The 17,963-nt window shown below is 39.4% G+C and overlaps 1 protein-coding gene across 31 annotated transcripts in view; it reads right to left on the bottom strand.

Moving 5' to 3' along the window:
• Window positions 1-17,963, bottom strand: part of BTNL2 (butyrophilin like 2) — a 99,943-nt gene that overhangs the window by 25,511 nt on the left and 56,469 nt on the right. For 8 of the 31 annotated variants that reach the window (XM_069073347.1, XM_069073375.1, XM_069073373.1 and 5 more), the window contains 4 exons: window positions 14,362-14,544; window positions 13,592-13,744; window positions 12,852-13,001; window positions 11,198-11,390 (listed from right to left, as the gene is read on the bottom strand). The exons of 4 other annotated variants lie outside the window; for them this stretch is intronic. The gene's annotated coding sequence lies outside the window, so the exon portion shown is untranslated. Of the gene's footprint in view, window positions 1-243; window positions 379-563; window positions 703-10,388; window positions 10,408-11,197; window positions 11,391-12,851; window positions 13,002-13,591; window positions 13,745-14,361; window positions 14,545-17,963 lie in introns of those variants that run through there. 19 more of the 31 variants (XM_069073355.1, XM_069073352.1, XM_069073354.1 and 16 more) reach the window with 12 other exon arrangements.

Genomic DNA, 17,963 nt, shown 5'->3' with positions numbered 1-17,963 from the left:
TGGAAAGATACAACCAGAGTGGTGACCCAGAGCCCCAAAGTGGACTGGTCTTTAAGCATCCAAAAGTGGTCATTTGGAGAAGCTGCTTTAAGAATCACCACACTAGCACCACTGAGCTCTCCATTGTTCATCCTAGTCATTAAAAGATTGGAAATGCCTTCACACAAGGGCAGCTTCCTAAGACATTCAAAGGTTTTGAATTGGGGAAAGGGGATAATGGAGGAAATGGAAAGAGGTTCTTACTGAGACTTGTCTGGTCGGTTTTCACATATCACAGACAGAGATGTGCTTGGTATAGGCAGAAAGAGGCCCCGTTGAAGCAAATAGTGAGTACAAACACCGGGTATGGAATTGTAACTCCTGTTCCAAAAGCCTCTCCTACAGAAGAAGCAGAAATTTGCTATCTCTTTAAGAAGGAGAAAAGCTAAAAAGAGTTACAGCTCTAAGCATTGGTGTCAGCTGCATAGGCTCAGGAGAGACAATTGCTAAATTTTTAGTGTGAACATTTAAACCTCAAAAATAAGCCAAATGACTCATTATTTAGAGTCGTCTCAGACACTTACTAGCTGTGTGACCCTGGCCAAGTCTCTTAATCCTGTTTGCCTCAGTTCCTCATCTATAAAATGAGCTAGAGAAGGAAACAGCAAACCACTCTAGTATTTTTGCCAAGAAAACTCCAAATGGGGTCACAGTCACACATGCCTGAAACAACAACAATAACAAAAATAAACCAGAACTTCATTTATTGCTTTGCTGATTTCTAGACTTAAAGAAATGGAGAACAGGGACGGCTAGGTGGCATGGCGCAGTGAGTAAAGCACTGACCCAGAGTCAGGAGGACCCAAATTCGATTCTGGCCTCAGACACTTAATACCCACACACACAAAAAAAAACTAGCCATGTAACCTTGGGCAAGTTACTTAACCCCAACTGCCTTCCAAAAAGCAAAAAAAAAAATGGAGAACATATTAATAACAGATTAAACTTAAAAGTATGCCATGGGTATATTTATTTTTCAGAGAGCCTGTTATTAAATATTTATCAGTACACCACCAGTTATAAGTATCTTTATATGAGATGTTTCTCTTTGTAGCATCAGGAATACTGTACATGACTTTGTCCTTGAGCCATGAGGATCTATAAAATAAGTCAAGGAAAAAACAGAAAAATGAGGAGACACTTTTTTCTTGTTAGAAATGCCCTAACTTATTTTATTAAGAAATGTATGGGGGGGCACGGCTAGGTGGCACAGTGAATAGAGCACCAGCTCTGGAGTCAGGAGGACCTGAGTTCAAATCCGACTTCAGACACTTAACACTTACTACCCGTGTGATCTTGGGCAAGTCACTTAACCCCAGTTGCCCTGCCTTCCCCCTCCAAAAAGGAAAAAAAAAATGTAATAAAGAGAATTTGTGAGAAGTGAGCTGAGAGAGAGACTATTAAGGGTGATGCCTTGAAACTATGTCCCAAAAGTTATTAAACTATTCCTACCCAGTGATACCTCTACTAGACCTATGTCTCAAAGAAGTCAAAGTAAAAGGGAAGAGACCCATATGTATAAAACTATTTATAGTAACACTTCATAATAGAAAAAAAAATGGAAACTAAAGGGAGGAATGATCAAGTGGGGAATGGCTGAACAAGCTAGAGTATAGGTAAGTGAAAGAATACTTTTGTACTGTAAGAAATAATGAAGAGGATAGTTTTAGAAAAAAAACCTGGTGGGGTGGCTAGGTGGCACAGTGAATGGAACACTGGCCCTGAAGTCAGGAGGACCTGAGTTCAAATCCAGAGTCAGACACTTAACATAAAACTAGCTGTGTGACCTTGGGCAAGTCACTTAACCCCAATTGCTCTGCATTCCCCCCTCCAAAAAAACAAAAAGCAAAACAAAAACCTGGTAAGACTTATATGAAGTGATGCAAAGCAAAGTGAATAGAACCGGGAGAACAAATTATACAAAAACAGTACTATAATGACAAATAATTTTCAAAGACTTAGAAACAGTGATCAATACAATGGAACCAATCACAGTTCCAGAGGATTTATGATGAGAAAGGCTATTTCCAAATAAAGAGGTAATTGATGAATCTGTACTCAAAAGGAGTACAGATTGAAGTATAGATCACCCTTTTTTTAAATGGCATGCTGAAATTTGATTTGTTTGACAATGCATATTTATAATTGGTTTTATTTTTCTCATTTTCTAGGTGAGGGGGGGATGTAGAGAATTATGAACTGAAAATTAAGTAAAATTGAATTTTTAAAAATTTTAAGTGTAATGCTGTGCAATAGGCTGAAGTCACTATTTTCTCAAAGAATCTGAGAAAGAATAGAAAGACAACAAGGGAATATCTTCCTTATTTATTAAATTCCTGATCAACTGGAGACTGGATTAACTGAAGTTTGATAACAAAGGGAATGGACACCTCCTTAAAATTCAATTTTTTTAAAACTAGGTATCTGGTGGGTAGAAGAATGATGAAGCATTTTCTTTATTTTCTTTCCCTTTTTTCCCTCTTTTCTTCTCTGTCTCTTTCTGTCTCTCTTCCCCCACCCACCCACTCTATTTCTCCTCTATCTATCCCCCAACACCCAGCAGTTGGGAAGTCCTCATGGCTTCATGTCTAAGCCCTGCTGTGCCTAGTACAAGTAATAATCCATAACAATCTTCTTTCTAGTAATAATTGGTGTGCCTTCAATTTCAAAAATTGATATTGTTGAGAGTTACATTTAATATAGGAGTCATTTTTTAAATATATTTTTGTATTTGTCCTGAAGTAGGAAGATCCTCCAGTAGACTACATGCTTGATAGTAAGTTTGCTCTTGATTTGATAATTTCCCATGGTAGCCCATGTGCTTCATAATTTCCATTAAGTCCCTTTCACTCTCAAATAAGCCTCTCAAGCAAAATTGTCTTTGGTTTTGGGACCTCAGCTTTACCAAGTACCCTCACATCCATTGCCTAGATCCAAAGAGTAATGACTCCCAAGCAATCTGGGAAGTAATTAGACCAGATGACAGTGGCAAAGGAGGAACATAATTTCTCTCTCAATGCTAATTCATCTTCAAGCAAGTTCAGTAATAGTCCTGATAGTACAATGGATAGAACACTAGGCCTGCAGTTAGGAATATCTGAGTTCAAATCTGGTCTCAGACACTCACTATCTGTATGACCCTGGGCAAGTCATTTAACTTTGCCTCAGTTACTTCTATTGTAAATAAGTATTATACCAGCACCTACCTTGCTGGGTTATTATGAGGATCAAATGAGATAATATTTGTAAAAAGCACTTAGCACCGAGTGCCTGTGCTAATATTTATTATTAGCACATATTAGGTTCTATGTAAATGCTTATTCCCTTTCCTTCCCTCTACCTCTTAGAATTATTATGAGGAAAGGACTTTGTGAGTTATACCAAAGCTCCTTTCTCCTCCTTGGTTACACTTCAGAATGGCTTAGGGCACAAGGAGATTGGGCTTTTCCCAGGATTCTGTCTATAGCCTCCAAGCAAAGAGTAAAGGATAATTGGGTCACTAAAAAAAGAGTCAGACAATTCCAAAAGATTCATGATGGAAAATGCTATCCACATCCAGAGAAAGAATTATGGAGTCTGAATGCAGCTCGAAGCATACTATTTTATCTTTTTGTTGGTGGTGGTTTGGTTTTTTTTCTTTCTCGCGGTTTTTTCCCTTTTGTTCTGATCTTTCTTTTACAATAGGACTAATATGGAAATATGTTTAATATGATTGTATATGTATAGCCTATATCAAATTGCATGCTGTCTTTGGGAGAAGAGAGGGGAGGGAGGAGGAAAATGTTAGAACTCAGAATCTTATTAAAGTGAATGTTGAAAACTAAGAATAAATTAATTTTTTTTTTTAAATAAGAGAGTCAGAGGCCCTGTGAGTAGGTGCAGGGAAGTGGGCCAGAAAAGACAGACTAATGATGGGCCCATACAATAAGTAGTAAAGTTAATTGTTTAGCAGAATATCAAAGCTAAGACTTGTGGTGGAACTAAAAAATGGAAGAGAAAGAGAAAAAAAATATTCAAAACAGAGAAAGTCAGCTTGTAATGAATGTATTTCTAGAGAGGAGGAGACCATAGGCATGTGTTTTGTCCTAATTGCTCCTTTTTTAGCTGTAGTCTCAAACGATATGCTTTTCATGCAAAGAATTATACACATAACTTTCAGTTGCTAGATTTAAATATTACCTGTTATCTCTATGTTATTTTGTTAGTCTGTAACAATTTCAGCTGAAAAGACCCATGAAAATAATCAGATGTGTCTCCCTTATGTCCAAAATAATTTATGTGTTTTGAGATCAAAACCCAATTACTCACCTGACTGTATGCTGACTGTATAATAAACAGTCCATAAATATATCTGTAAACAAAACACTCCAAGAACTGTACCTTAGACATCTTTTGTATCCTTCACAAGGAGAACAACATTCATCCATTCAATGTCAGTCAACTAACCTTTATAAAGAGTCAAACTATGTGCCAAACACCATGCGAAGCCACTCAATATAATTACTGAAATATGGGCTAGGAACTGTGCTATGAGCCAAGGGAGACACAAAGATGGAAAAGATCTGTGGCTGCCCTTGCAGAACTTATCATTTTGAAGGAGAAATAAGGTATTAGAAGAAATGTCACATGGGTGTGAGGGAGATACAAGTGTAAGAGAATCAGAATATACTTCAAACGTCAGTTCTTCACTACTTATGCAAGCTTGGGCAAATCACTTAACTTCTCTTGTCCTCAGTTTCCTCATCTGTCAAATGAGAGATTTGAGCTAGACAACCCCTATGGCCCCATCTTTTTCCATGCCTGTTTATTTATTTATTTATTTGGTTGTTTGTTTATTCATTCATTCATTCATTCGTTTGTCTATCTAGTTATCTACTTCTTTTTAGTTCTTATTTTATTTATTTATTATCTTAGGAGCCGAACAAAATGCTTTAGCAGTTCCAATAAGAGAAGCATCCTTGATGTGACCAAGAAAAGCTTCATGGAAGAGGCAGTATTTTAATTTCAGTAAATGCAATAGCAAAAGGACATCTCATCTGAAGGGTAAATTATGTCAGAGGCAAGAATCAGAATCACAGTATCTCAGGGTTTGAAGGGATTTCAGCACACATCTAAAGCCATACAGGAATCCCCTCTAAAATATCTCCAGGTGGTTATCTAGCCTGCAGATCAAGACCTCCAAAGAGGGGGAAACTCATTACCTTACAAGGTAGCCCATTTCACTTTGGGATAGTTCTACTTATTAGAAAATTTTTTTCTTACATCAAATCTTAATCTACCTCTCTTTGTTGCACCTAGTTCTATCCTCTAGAGGCAAGAAGTTGGCAACAAGTTTCATCCTTCCAATATAACAGGTTTTCAGATATTTGAATGTAACTATCCTATTCCCACCCCATCCCCAGCCTTTCTTCCCCAGGTTCATCAACCCCAATTCTTCATCTGATCTCATATGTCATGGTCTCCAGTCCCTTTGAAATCCTTATCACCCTCCTCCAGTGTGATCCAGTTTGTCAATATCCTTTATAAACTGTGGTACCCAGAATATATGAAGTCAGCCCAGGGTTGAGTACTGTGGCCCCATCACTTCCATAATTCCTGTGTTTTCTCTATGTGATCTAAGGTCACTTTACTTGTTGGATAATATTGAGCTTTCAGCTCATTAAAATTCGATGATCTTTTTCACATTAATTATTGTCAGGTTATGTCTCATCCATCTGGTACTTGTGAAGTTAATTTTTTTTAATGCCAAATGTGATACTTTATATCTATCCCTATTAAATGTCATCCTTTTAGATTCAGCCCACTAGTCTGACAATATCCTTTGGGATCAGGCCTCTGCCATCCAACATACTAGCTATGCCTCCCAGCTTTGTGTCATATGCAAATTTGATAAGTATGTGGTATATGCCTTCATCCAGGTCCTGGATAAAATTGTTAAATAGCAAGAGACCAACCATAGATTCCTAGACTTTCCAATAGAATTCTTCCTCCAAGCTGACATTGAACTATTAATAACTAGTCTTAAGATCCAGTCATTCAACTGAAATGAGTTTTAACAAATATTTTGCTGATATCATATTATGTCTATACAATTCTTCTGCTCTAATAATCTAATAACCCAGGTAAAAAAAAGAAATACTATTAGGCTAGTATGGCCTAGCTGTGAAGAAGCCACGAGAGTGGTTCCATTTCCCATTCAAAACATTCACAAATCATTCCTTTAATAATGTGTTCTAGAATTTTGCTAGTGCTCAAAATCTGTGACTCACTCTCTTGCCTATTTTGAAAACCAAGAATGTTTGGCTTTCCCTATCTTCTTTACTGCAAATTCTAAAAATGAAGTAATCAATTCCACCCAACTCTTCCATTTCTATTTTAGCAACCAATTCTGTCTTGATCAGACTTCATCCAGAAGAATAGCTTCATTCTCTTCTTTCTCTACCTTTTAAAGAATGATTTTATAACTGAGGCATCCAAAGGTCTATCAGGACTTCTTGTAGAGGTCACAAATCAGAAAGTGATCTCCTTGAAAGCAAGAACTATTTTGATTTTCTACTTATATAAACCTAGTGCTTTTTCACTCATTCGTTCATTCATACACATTCAATTTTACAATATTCCTTCAATCCCCAAATAGTTCTTTGATTCAATTTCCTAGAAATAAAATCCTAAATCCTCAAACAATTATATGTAAATTAGCTTGTGAAAAACAATCTGATGCAGCCATCATCACTGTGCACCTACCCTTTTGCTGCTGAAGGGCATGCTCTCACTTTAGTCCTCTTAGAATTTTGTGTCTCTTTAGTACTTTTATCTGAGGGGATACTTTTCCCTCAGAACTGTTTGTTGTTGAACTGCTTTTTCTGTGTTTCTCATATCAATGTCTCTTTTCTGCTCCTTTCATTAATTAAAATATCCACATAAAAAGTGGACAATACCTTTTTTGCTGTTGGTAAGTTGTTTTAGTCTGTCTGACTCTTTGGGACCCCATCTGGGGTTTTCTTAGCAAAGATACTGGAGTGGCTTGTTATTTCCTTCTCCAGTTCATTTCATAGATGAGGAAACTGAGGCAAACAGGGTTAGGTGACTTGCCCAGGATCACACAGCTAGTAAATGTTTAAGCTGAGATTTAAAATAATGAAAATGACTTTTCTTGATTCCAAGCCCAGTGGATAGAGAGAGCACTAGCACCACCTACCTGAGCTGGACAATACCTTACTCTTATATGATAACATGTTACATCTCACTAATGAATGTAAGCCCTTAAGAGGGCAGACCTCACTTTTGTACATACAGAGAGAGAGCCTGGCCCAGTATTTCTTTTTGAATTGGGCCTATTATTTCTCCAGGGTAGGAAGCTCCCAGGAGAAAGGTTCTCTCTCTATGCAAATCAGCACCTTCTTCAATTTATAGTCTTAGAAAATTGCCTGGAGTGGGGGCTAGGTGGCACCAGCCCTGGAGTCAGGAGGACCTGGGTTCAAATCCAGCCTCAGACACTTAACACAAAAACTAGCCATGTGACCTTGGGCAAGTCACTTAACCCCAATTGCCTTCCAAAAAAATTGCCTGGAGCACTTAGAGATTGAGTGACTTGCTCAGGGACAGTATGTATTGGAGGTAAAACTTAAATCCAGTTCTTTCTGAGTCTGAAACCAGCTCTCTACCCACTATGCTACAAAGTCTCTCACATAGAAATATCTGGCTTATAGTAGATGTTTAATAAATATTTCTTGATTCAAAAGGCCTACAACAAATATGCCAAGAGTGCCCAAGTATATGGAATATAGTTTGGGAGGGAGAGGAACATTGTGAGCTGGGTCCTGAACTCCTTGACAAAGGAGGGACAGTGAGGTTGATTTTGCTAGATTACAACCACACAGATCTGGATGGGGCAGGGAAGGGAGTGGAGGGAAGCAACCAGAAAGGGAGGGGGGTGATATGGACTATGGGAATGAAAATCAAAGGAGAGGTTTCCAAGTTAAGAGTGACAATAGGAAGGTCTGAAATGGAGGGTAAGGAATATGCTAACTCCTATTTCTGATTCAAAATGTTGCAGGGCATCAGAAATGAAGAAACGAAAACTGAAAATAGTGTCCTCCTCACTCTCCACAGGATTTTCTCTGCCATATCATAAAAACCTCTTCACCCTCTAAGTTGACTCCACCCCTGAACTACTCCCAATGAAAGTGGCCTCCTCCCCCATAGATTCTCCCTCTGATTGACTGCTTCCTCCCAGAATCTCCATTTTTTTTTTGGAGGGGGGAAGGCAAGGCAATTGGGGTTAAGTGACTTGCCTATGGTCACATGACTAGTAAGTGTTAGGTGCCTGAGGCTGGATTTGAACTAAAATCCTCCTAACTCCAGGGCCGGTGCTCTATTCACTGTGCCTCTTAGACACCCCTAGAATCTCCATTTTAAACAGGCTGCCCAGGATAACCATGTCTTCATTTCCCTCTAGGCTATACTCTTCTCTAGACTTTTTCTGCCTTAGCCCCCACCAGTACTATCATCTCTCCCTCCCCACCCTCTTTGGCTTGTCTTCCCACCCTATAATATAACCTTCTTGAGGGCAGGAAATGTATTTCTGCTTTTTTTTTATATTCCCAACATTTAGCACAGTGTCCTCTATATAGTAAGTGTTTAAAAAACAATTGTTGACTCAGCTTGATTTAATTAGATTATATTGTTTTTTTGGGTTTTTTGCCTTTGCTTTCTTGTGCAGTAAATGTTTTGTGTTTAAGAGTTAGATGTTCTCAACAATTGTGATTGTTTTGTGTTATTGAAAAGCACACCAGCAGAAAGGGTTTAGAATTCAAAGCTCAACTCAGATACTGCATTCTCATAGCCTTTTCTGATCCCCTGCTCCACCCAATTATCTCTCCTTCTTTAAATTATCTTGTATCTACTTATCTCTGTATGTGTTATAGCTCTACTCTCAGACTCCCCATAGAACTGAAACTACCTGACTGCTTACTGTTTCATTTTTGTGTTTGAATGCCAGACATCCAGCATAGTGCTTTATATACTATGTTGTTGTTAAATTGTCCAGTTGTATCTAACTCTTCATGCATGGACTTTGTTCATAGGGCTTTCTTGGCAAGAATACTGGAGTGGTTTGCCATTTCCTTCTTCAGGTCACTTTTTTAACAGATGAGGAAATCAAGGCAGACAGGATTAAGTGATTTGCCCAGGGTCACACAACCAGTAAGTGTCTGAGTTCAAATTTGAACTCAGAGCTTCCTGTTTCCAAGCCCAGTGTTCTATCCACTGCACCACCTAGCTGACCATGAGTACTCTAGGTACCTAATGATTGTTGTTGCTGTTTCTGCTGCTGCTATTTTGTTAAGGGAAGAAGGATCAAGGGCATGTTTAAGTGAGGGGACCCTAGAATTTCAATTAAATTAAATTAGACTAAACTAAACACATCTTATTGTACCTATTAAGGATTCTACGAGGTAACAGTAAATAGGAATAAAGAACAGCTTGGAGATGAGCGAAGGGAGGGAGAATGTCCAGTTTAGGAAATATCATTCAACTAAGCTATAATATAGAATATGTAAAGAAAAACAATGTGAAATCTTACTTTCTAAGAAGCATAGGGACCAAGGCAAGAGGCACTTAAAAATCGCAAGCAAATCTCAAAGCTGTTACTAGTGTTTTAAGAGAAAAGAGTCAATAATTATATAACTTGAGTAAGGCTCTTCACCTTCTTTGGAATTCAATTTCCTCCTCTTAAAAATAAATGGGTTGGGGAGCAGCTAGGTGGCACAATGAATAGAGCACCAGCCCTGGAGTCAGGAGGACCTGAGTTCAAATCCAGCCTCAGACGCTTAACACAAAAAACTAGCCATGTGACTTTGGGCAAGTCACTTAACCCCAATTGCCCTAACTTACCCCCTCCAAAAAAGCAAAAAAAAAAAATGAATGGGTTAAAATAGAATATTTCCAAACTTCTTTCTAACTCTGTAATATGAATCTATGATTTGAATATGTACTAATTTAATTGCAGACTTTTAGGCAACAAAACTGAATATATGTGTGATTTTGTTCCTTTTTTACTCTTTTCCAAGAAACTCATAAACTATTAATCAAAATATCATTTATAAAGTAACATCTCCATCTTACAGGTAAAGAAACTGAGGTTCAGGGAGCTGAAATGCCTTTTCCATGGTCATACATTCAGTGTTAACCATGAGCTAGAAAACAGTCCATGTATACCAGGTAAATCTGGTTAGAATTAATAAAAGCTGATGTTTCTTGTGTTTAAAAAAAAAACTTAACAAAATTGATACATAACCAACTCAATTTAATTTAATTCAACAAACATATAAAGTCATACCATGTCTTACCTAAGCAGAGTGCTTCCTTAGAAAGGTCAATTGATGCTGTATGATAAGGAAAAAAAATCTCCTTTAATCTTCTTGGGCACCTTACTCACTTGGACGCCATGTACCTCTAGAGCTTGACAGGACCTGAGTTTTCACCCCACTTTATCACAGGATGACCTTCATAATCCATGTCGCACTCTTTCCTCCATGCTCAGGTGGAGGATCAGCATACACATCTCGTAGGGGAGGCTCAGGGGGCTCTAGATTCTCCACCACTCTCCTGGGAAGGTTGTGTTTCCAAATGAGCCCTTCCACAATCAGCTTCAGTGTTTTCCCAGGCACCCTCTGAAAGCTTCAGTCTTCCCAGACACCTACTCTGAGACCCAAGACTGTGACGGACTTTGTACTGGAACACACCTCTTGCCAAAGAAGCAACTTTCAAAATACACGTAGCTTTCTAGATATCTCAATTCAACAAATACATCGCAATAGTGACACTTGATTTAGTTTTAAAAAGCACTGTACTTAAAGTCAGAGGATCTAAGACCAAATCTTATCTTTCATCTGGGTGACCTTTTGGGGGTAAGTCACTCTCTGAACCTCAATTCCCTCATCTCTAAAGTACAGGGGTTTGACTAAATTACTTCTAAGTTCTCTTCTAGCCCTAAGTTCAAGTTCCCATAATTCTCACACCCAGAGGATGCAGAGAAAGGAAAAAGATTCAGGACTGGAATGTTAGTTTCTTTGTAATAAGAAATCATGGCTACGACATATTATGACCATCCAGTGCATAACACTCATACAGACATGCGGTGAATTCAGGAGCTTACCCTGTTGAAATCAGTCTTGCTCGTGTTCCACTTTTGCATTGCTTGATTTGATTTACTCTCACGAAGGTTAAACAACACAATTCAGGTCCTTATGGATATGTTCTATTAACTTCTCCAAGAATGAATTCCTGATCTGAGGCCAGCAGAACCAAAGTCTATGCTTAGTGATCAACCACAAAATCATATCGGGCAGCTAGTTGAAACAATGGGTAGAGGAGTGGGAAGTCAGGAAAATGAGTTCAAATCCAGCCTCAGGCACTTACTAGCTATGTGTCACTGGGCAAGTCACTTAACCCTGTTTGTCTCCATTTTCTCATCTGTAAAATGAGCTGGAGAAGGAAATGGCAAAACCATCCCAGTATCTCTGCCAAGAAAACCCCAAATGGGTCACAGAAAGTCAAACACAACTGAAACCACGAAACAACAGATTCATGTAAGCTAGAGATAATAGCACACATACAGCACTTAACTTGCTAGTTGTGTGACCCTGGACAAGTCACTTAACCCTGTTTGCCTCCATTTACTCATCTGTAAAATGAGTTGGAGAAGAAAATGACAAAACCACTCCAGTATCTCTACCAAGAAAACCCCGAATTGGGTGGTGAAGAATGAGGCACAAGTGAAAAACAACCCAACGACTAACATAGCACTTTAAGGCTGGCACAGCATTTCACACACGTATTATTTGATACTCACAACAGCCCTGGGACATAGATGCTATTATTATCCTCATTTTACAGATAAGGACTCTAATTCTGGAAAAAGTTAAGTGATTTGCCCAGGGTCACAAAGCTAGTTAAGTGACTGAGGCAGGCTTTGAACTCGGGTCTTCCTGACTCCCACTCTCAACCCTCTATTCTCTGCACTTTCTGGCTGCTTAGGGAGCCACACTACAATAGCCTTGGAAAGTTTCTATCTAGGTGAGCTCTGGGTTCAGCTGTGAGACAGGGGCTCTCCACCACCCTTACCCTATATGCTATTGCCACAGGAAGGAGTCCCATGTACCACAGCCTATACTGAGAAGACAGGAGCTTAGGAAATTGAATCCAATGTGTTATTTAGCAACCAGTCACTACATATTAAAAAGCCCACTAAGAGGGGGTTCATTACCTCCTCTTCTCAGAATGCGACCATTCTTTCAATAATATTGATAATAGGACAAATTTACCTACTCTGTGACCTCAGCCATGTCATTTAGTTCCTGCTTGCCTCAGTTTCCTCACCTGTAAAGTGGAGGCAACAATAGCACAGAGTTGTTGTGATTGATAAAATGAGATGATCTTTGCAAAGCACTTGGCAAACTTTTAAGTTCTATTTACATCTTAGCTATTATTATTATTGATTATCATTATTTCTAAAGCATTTTTCTCACAGCAACTCTATGAGGAAGGTCGTGTAAATACCCTTATCTCATCTTTACAGATAAGGGAACTGAGGCACAGAAAAGTAAAATTACTTTCCCCAGGCCACACAACTATTAAATCTTAACTATAAACTAGTAAATGGGCTGTGAATTACCTTGGTGAACTTGGTTATAATGCCTTAAAACTACAAGACAGGAACAGAGGAAAAAACTAGATTCTACATAATTCAGGAAGAACTTAGTGGATAATAGGTATGGGCCTAGCATTATCCTGGAACCACATGAACTTACCTGAACATGGTACTTGCTACTGCCTGCCCACCTGGCATCCAAGACCACCTGCTTTGGATCATAAAGTCTTTGAACACTGAGAGAGATGTTCACGCTGATATTTTTTGGTCACATTCTTGGGACCTGAAGTTGGTCTGTCAAGAGAATTGGCTGTCAAGAGAATGTAGTGAAAACAGCATTGAATCTTAAATTGGAAAATTTGCTTCCAGTCCCTGATCTGCCAGTTGTTAGCCATGTGACCTTAATGGCTTGGTAAAGTAATAACTCTTCCTCTAAGCCTCAGTTAGCTCTTCTGTAAAATGGGGCTAAAAATGCTTCTCCCACAGATTAGTGTTATGGATAACACTTTATAATCTCTAAAGTGCTCTATGATTAAGAACTTACTACAAAACTTAAGTGATTTCCTGTGTGAGGGAAGGCCAAAAATAACCCCTTTTTGCTTTTGGGAGACAGTTGTGATGAGTTGCTATGGCCCAAAACCTTCATGATCTGGTGTCCGACCCTCTGTTCCTGTCCTCCTCACATTTAGTTTGTCTGTTTTAGACAACAGACTCCCAGACTGTCCAAGGGCTCCACCTGAAGCTGTCTCATTTAGTAAGACCCTCCAGAGGTTGTATTTCAGTCACAGATCTTGCCAGAAGCCATATCACAATTGATCAGTGATGCCATTGGAGGCTTTACCAAATATAGGGACCTTGTACTATAGCTAGAAGTCCCCCCCATCAGCATGTTATACATACACTAGGAGTGCCTTGTTTTATCCTTAATAGAGGAGGGCCTCTGCCTAGTTTGAAGCTCCCACAATGATGAAGCGAGAATGTTACTGCTCATTGGAGGAAATTCCATGACATCAACCTTGCACTCATACACAGAGTACTTCATGAGGTACCAACCTAGAAAAGAAGACAGAAGTGAGGAGAGAGGGAGCAGCACTCACAAAGAAAGATGTCAGATGGTACTCCTGACCTGGAATGGGCTGTTGTCATGGGACGGAAGTTTTCTCAGCAGAAGATGCCAAAAACACTCAGAGGACAAGAACTAGGGAAACTGACTCCGTCACAAGGAATTTGGCAGCCCCAAGCCAGGGCCAAGGCCAGTTTAAACCCAAAGGGCTCTAGTAGAGTCCCTTCCTTCCAGCTACTAGAAACATGCCGGAGAAGGCAGTGAAACACTTGACCATTTCTTCACCCCATCCACACATAAGCTGAAGTAGAGTTTTGTTTCCCTATATACCACCTTGGGAGGCACAGCAGATTAAACCTGAAACTACCTGAGTTTAACAAAAATGCTAATAATAGCTAGCATTGGGGCAGCTAGGTGGTGCAGTGAAAAGAGCACCGGCCCTGCAGTCAGGAGAACCTGAGTTCAAATTTGACCTCAGACACTTAACATTTACTATCTGTGTGACCTTGGACAAGTCACTTAACCCCAATTGCATTGCCTTCCCCCCTCCCAAAAAAAATAATAACTAGCATTTATCTAGTGTTTTAGGGTTTGTAAAGCACTTTACCCATGTTATTTCATTTGATCCTCACAATAATCCCAGGAGATAGGTGCTATTATTATCCTTGTTTTACAGATGAGAAAACTGAGGCCAGGAGAGGTTAGGTGAGTTGCCCAGGATCACATAAGAGTGAGAGGCACTATTTCCACTCGGTTCTTCCAACTTCGCTTTACCCACCTTGCAACCTAGCTGGAGGAAAGGGAAGGAAAGAGGCCTCATTATACCTTTAGGGAAGTTAACTTGCCAGATGCCTGAAACTGTGGCATAGCTCAGTCAAGATTTTCTGCACACAAAGATCCTCTCCCTCAGAGGAATCATATCTTACTGCTTACAGATCTGAGAAAAGAACCACATATAGTATTTGTCATCTATCAGCTTCCACAGAGACTCATTTGAACCTCTTGGTCCTGGCCTTGACTGAGTGTTTCAGAATGCTGAGGCATCACCTTAGAGAAAGCGGAAGGAGCAGGGGGAAGTCATGGGGCTCTTACCTATAATTGTCTATAGTTGTGATTAGTAAATTTCTGAAAAATATTAATAACTCATGCTTCTATTTGCCACTCCTCCCCATAATCAGTCTGAAGATCACCGCTGCCACCCCACCTAATACTAATACAAATAAAAATCAGGCTGCTACCAGGATAAGGCATAGGTGACATGAGGATTCCAAAAGTCACAATAGACTCATAAACCTATGGAGTTGGAAAGTACTTAAGAGGTCATCTACTAAGAGTTTGTGACTAGAAATCATTTTTCCAAAGTTATTTTATGGAGGGAGATTGTGAAATATCTTTCCATTTTATCAAGGGTACTTTAAAACTGCTTCAAACTGAATTACATTCCAACCAAGGAGATCCTAGTATGGGACAAGAAGGACTTTGCCAGACATAGATAGCATTTTATAAGGGTATTTTATTCCCTTCAAATGCTGTAAACTATTCTGACAGCGTTTACATTCTCAGAGAACTCTGACTTCCCAAATATGTATCGCTATTATCAATAGCGTGTGAGAGGAATAAAGTCCACCAGTAACTCTAATTGTTGATCCTCCTTCATTCAAACAGGGAGTGAGTGGTAGCTAGAGACATGATGTAGTCTGTGTTACCCCACTATGAACTCAGAGATCCCTTGTGGACCATCTTATTTTGGGTTATAATTTCTGTGTGTAGTGAAAAAGAACTTGGCAGATAAGTCTGGAGAAAGCTATAGATGTGACTCAGAGAAAGTTAAGTGATATACTCACAGGTCACACAGCTAATAAGTGTCACCAGTAGGAGCTAAAGACAGGTCTTCTGGGCTCCAAGTTCAACATTCAAAGATCACCTCTCCAGAAAAACAAGAGGATAATCTGATTTACACACAGTAGCAAGAAACCTTCCCTTAATGAGTTCATCTGCACAGTTCTATGTCCCACAATAAATGATGAGATTAAAGTGCCTCTAGATATCTGGTCAAAGGTAAAAGAGAATCTAATTAAAATAAGCCATATGCTACCCTTGCGGTGGAATATTATTGTGCTATAAGAAATGACAAGGAGGGGTGGTCAGGTAGCACAGTGAGTAAGAGCACTGGCCCCAGTGTTGGGACAACCTGGGGGATCGAATCCAGGCTCAGACACTTAGCACCCACCCAGAAACACCTGGCCATGTAACCTTGAGCAAGTTACTTAATCCCAATTGCTTAGGGGCGGCCAGGTGGCTCAGCGAGTAAGAGCACTGGCTCCAGTGTCGGGATGACCTGGGGATCGAATCCCGGGCTCAGATACTTAGCACCACACCCAGAAATAACTGGCCATGTAACTTTGAGCAAGTTACCCAATTGCTTTAAAAAAAAAAAAAAAAAGAAATGACAAGGAGATTGATTTCAGAAAAACCTGGAAAGACTTACATGAAATGAAGCAAAGTGAAGTGAGCCAAACCAGAACATTATACAAAGTAACAGCAATATTGTATGATGAAGAACTGTGAATGACATCTATTCTCAGCAATACAATGATCCAAGATAATCCCAAAGGACTCATGATGAAAAATGCTATCTGCCTCCAGAGAAAGAACTGAAATTGTCTGAATATAGGCTGAAGCGTGCTGCTTTTCTCTTTCTTTCATTCTTTTGTTTTTGTTTTTGTTTGAGTCTTCTTGTACAAAATGACTAAACTGGAAATGTCGTACGTGATTGCACATGTATAACCTTTTATTGGATTGCTCATTGTCTCAGGGAAGGAGGAGGGGAGGGAGGGATAGAATTTAAATCTAAAAACTTAAAAAAAATGTTTAATATAACATGTAATTGAGAAGAAAAATATTATTTAAAAAAAATAAGCCATACCCTTGGCAACAGAACATTTAGAAGGGGGAGAGGATGGTACTGTAATTGAGGATGTTGTTATGATTATGTACAAAGAAGAACCCTGATCACCATGGGTTTTTTTTTTCCTTCTTCATCTCCACCTGTAAATTTATTGGTATAAACTCTATCAACGCAGATCTTAGAAAGTTACCTGAGTGACAGAGAGAGCCCAGAGCAACACAGCAAGGATATTATCAGAGATAGAACTTGAACTGAAATCCCCCTGAATCTAAGGTCAGCCCTCTATCCATTATGTGTATTGTGTCTCTCTTGGTCACAAGAACAGAGAAAATTTGAGTTTTTCCAACATTATACAGGGAAGAGCTCACCTTCAGCGGGCAACAATGTGGAAAACAAAGTCTGTGTCGCTTTGGCCTTCAATTTCTTGCATAAGACTTCATAATTATCCCCTAAATTGGCATGCTGCTTCTCCTCTTTCCAGTCCATCCTCCACAATCTTCCTGATGACACTCTTCTCAAAAAACTTTAGGTTTTTTCCTACTCCTTACAGAAGACTATTAACTTCTTACTCTGGCATTCAGGTGGCACAGTGGATAGAGCACTAGTTCTGGAGTCAGGAATACTTGAGTTGAAATGAAGTCTCAGACACTTCCTAGCTATGTGACCCTGGGCAAGTCAATTAACCCCTATTTGCCTCAGTTCCTCATCAGTAAAATGGGGACACACTGGAGAAGGAAATGGCACTCCAGTATCTTTACCAAAAAACCCCATCGACTGTGTCAATGGGGCCACAAAGAGTCAGACGTGATTAAACAACAGCAACAACTGGCATTCAGGTTCCTCCAGAATCTGACCCCAGATCATTTATATAGTCTTATTATACACACACACACACACACACACACACACACACACACACACACACACATATATATACTATAGTCTTGTACTATACTCCCCTTCATGTTATCTGTATACCAATCAATTTGGCCTACTCTCTATCTCCTGCTCTCATCCCACCTTCTCATATAGTTGTGTCTTTGCTCATACTGCCTCCAAATCTGGAAATGCCCTCTTCCAAACCTATCCTTGTTGTTGAAGCCCCTTCCTTTTTACAAGGCCCAACTCGGATCACCCTCTTCATGAAGCCTTTTCTGACTCTTCCATTTCTAGGTAAAAGTGATCTTTCCTTCTTCAGATCTCCCATTGTATTTTGCCTAAACTGCTTTGTTTATTTCACCCTCTCTGATAATCAATCAATAAACATTTATTAAGTACCTACTACATTCCAGGCACTGTGC

The sequence above is a fragment of the Petaurus breviceps genome, unplaced genomic scaffold, assembly GCF_028583685.1.
Source record: "Petaurus breviceps papuanus isolate PSGF00001 unplaced genomic scaffold, PetGlider_PUasm1.0 90865, whole genome shotgun sequence".
Lineage (NCBI taxonomy): Eukaryota > Metazoa > Chordata > Mammalia > Diprotodontia > Petauridae > Petaurus > Petaurus breviceps.
The sequence above is the reverse complement of the archived record's forward strand: the minus strand, read 5'-3'. Positions and strand labels throughout refer to the sequence as shown.